This window comes from Falco punctatus, assembly GCF_963210335.1.
Source record: "Falco punctatus genome assembly, chromosome: 4".
Classification (NCBI taxonomy): Eukaryota; Metazoa; Chordata; class Aves; order Falconiformes; family Falconidae; genus Falco; species Falco punctatus.
Window position 1 is genome coordinate 11,215,419 of NC_137583.1, and position 3,059 is coordinate 11,218,477.

The 3,059-nt window shown below is 50.2% G+C and overlaps 1 long non-coding RNA gene across 15 annotated transcripts in view; it reads right to left on the reverse strand.

The window, feature by feature from the left end:
- The window catches only part of LOC308063020, a 54,761-nt gene that overhangs the window by 9,545 nt on the left and 42,157 nt on the right, over positions 1–3,059 (reverse strand). The window lies entirely within an intron of this gene.

Sequence of the window (3,059 nt, forward strand, 5' to 3'; positions counted from 1 at the left end):
TGATACTACCTACCTTGTAGAAAATAAGGGAGAGCCTGCAAGTGCCAAATAACTGTGAAACACTCTCTGCCTCTTCTGTGCTTGTCCTAGTTACTCATGAGGGAAAGTAACTCTGGCTTAGGAGAGCTGAGGATTAGCCTAACACACCTGGGTACCACCTGCTGCTTTAGTGGCTCCAGCTCACAGTTTTGTGACAAGCTGGGTGCTTGACAGCAATATCCCTTTGAAATGCCAGGTATACTGCTCATATAGCGCTCAGGGTTTGGAAAAGTGTTACTCCCGCACAAAGTAATTGTCAATATGCATGAAGACAAGCTTCCTGGGGTTGGCTGGAGAAAAGAAGGGGACAGCTCGGGTGGAAAAAAGGCTTCAACCACAGCACAAGGCATGCCTGTGCTCCTAACCAGCTAAACAGCAACTTGGCCCTACAGAGTTAGAGCAGCCTTGAGGTGTCTCTGGCAGGCAAAGCACACAAATGCTGTGAAAAAAAAACCAAAACAACCAACCGACAAAGTTACAGAAATGTCTCACAAGGTTTAAAAGCACAGTTGTTCAGCCTTGCCTATTTGTATGGGAAGCAGGAGCCGCAGCTCCCGAACATGGAGCTGGCAGGCAGCATAGGAAAGGAGAGGGAGGCAAGATATGTGGCTGAGGAATTTGCAGCCTTCAAGTTCCCTCTCTCCCACCTCCTCCTCTTGCAGGAAATGAAAGAAACCTCTTTTGTGGAAGGAGGATGGTAGGCATGCATGCGTGAGTGTGTGCTGGGGAGCAGCCTGGCCTCGCAGGCTCCTTCCCAGTGTGCAAGCCTGCATGCAGGGCTGTGCGTTTGCACACACGTGTGCACGGTTATGCTGAAGTGCCCAGGGCTGTTCCTCAGAAGTCTTCTCATGCGTGTCTATAAAGGTGGATCATGCAACGGAAGCAGCAAAACCACCAGCATGCCCAGGCCTCAGATGACTGCCTTTTCTTTTCTTTTTTCTTCTTTTTTTTTTTTTTTTTTTCTGTAAAGCAGCCCCCCAACTTCTTCTTCCTTCCCTCCCCTGCTCTGCCCCACTGAACCGCAGCACCGGAGTGGCAGAGCCTGAAACTAGAGGAGAGCAAAGGGCAAAAGAATGCCCATGATGTCCACTGCAGAGCGATGCTGGGACCAAGGCTGGCAAAACTGGCATGGCCATCTGCAGCTGCTTCTGCCCTAAGTTGGACTGGAGCAGGGAGCAGAGGGGGCAGCCAGCTGGCAGCTCCGGTGGGATGTGCCTGGTGTAAGGGAGGGAGACCCTGCGGAGGGAAGGCAGCCCACGTGCTGCCCCTCCAAACCTCTCTCTTCCTTGCCGCCATCCTGCTGTCCACGCAGCACAGCCCTGGCCTCCGTGGAGGCTCAGATCTGGGGGGACATTGTGGGAAGGGCAAAGGGAGGTGGCGCTGGAGCAAGAACAGTCAATTTAGTTGTCTTTTAAACCATGATGAGCTGGTCGCCTCCTCCCAGGTGAGCGGCAGTGGCTGCAGGGCTCAGGCAGCCCCGGGTATCTGGGCCAGGCCCTCACCACACACCCTGGAAGCCTCCTGGCTGCTGACACCACGTAGGACAAGTTCACCTGTGACTCTCCTCCAAGGGGTCTCTTTTAGCTTCTGTTTGCTTCTGTTTCCATAATAACGGGAACAAAAGAACGGGTTTTTTTACCCCTGCCCCCACCCACTGAATTATGGTGTACCTGCATAGCCTGGTGGCCTCTCCTTGGGGGTGCCCAGGAGGAGAGGAAAAGCATGGCTGGAGACCCCACTTCAGTTTACACCTCTCTGTTAGCAGTAAAAGTTTCCTCACCATGCTCACTCCTGAGGTGGGTGTTAGCAGCAGGCCAAGAAGCAAGAAGGTGGCCCAAGTGCCCTCCTTCTGCAGCCTGAAATGGCGGGTGGGACAGTCCGCCTCAGTGCTGCGACGGTGGACAGGTCTCCACAATGTCCTGTGGGCTTTTACCACCCTGGTCCACAAACACACAGTGTCAGCCTAGTCCCTGGCACCTTCCCCTCAGGTAAACACAATGGATCCCCATCATGTGCCACAAACTCGTTCCTCTGAGCGTCAGGAGCTCCTCATTTCCCAGCCAAGCCCCAGTAGCAGGGGGGCAGCCCACCCCCCCCACCCCCCCCCACCCCCCCGTGATATTGCTGTTGGCACGAGAGGTAAAATGCATTGAAAGAAAATAAAACCTGCTCAAAACCATCACAGCAAAGGCAAACCCAGCTGAGAGGAAGGGTGGAAAAGCTGGAGACTGAGAGGAGTAAAGAAAAGGGCTGTCCAGAGAGTCCCGTTGGGAAGAGACACCGGGATGTTATAAAGACCCAAACTCTAAAGACAGTTTTGGCACTGGGAGTCAAAATCCACTTTCCTGAATAGCACTGAGCCCGTGTTCAGCCCTTCTAGTTTTCTGGGTCAATAGTAGACCCTGCACAAACAAAAATTTTTTAAAAATACATATTTTGTACTTTGCATGTATTCTGTAGAACGAAAGGTATTGGGTGAAAGAAAGGAACTGCCTGAGAAGGTGGGAATCTCACAAGTGGGAAGGAAAAACTCAACATTGTCAAAAAAAATCTCATAGTGCCAAAGAAAAAAGGCAAATGGGTTGGAGGGAATTAAGAAACTAAGCAAGTAAGGTGCCATGTGAGGCAGTCGTGAAATCTACCCATGTGTGAAGCAGATAGGGGTCCTTACACACACAATAAGTAAGGTGGGAGAGAAAAAGAAGAGTAAATAAAGAAGAAGAATGCAAGAAATAAGTGTGCGTAAAGCATGCTCATAGATCTAAGGATTAAAAAGAAAACCTTTAGTAGAAATGGAAAACAGGGAGGCAACCAAACAAGAATATTCAGTCAGTTAAGGCTTGCAGGGAAAAGATAAGGGCAGCAAAAATGCAAAATGAGTTAATTATAGCCAAAGGGATTAAGGAGAATAAGAGGCCTTTTACAAATATATCAGGGGAAACAGAAGCACTAGGTAGAAGGTGGGTCTGTTAATAATAGGTCAGAGTAGGGAAGGAAAATAATGAAACAAGGGGACAAAC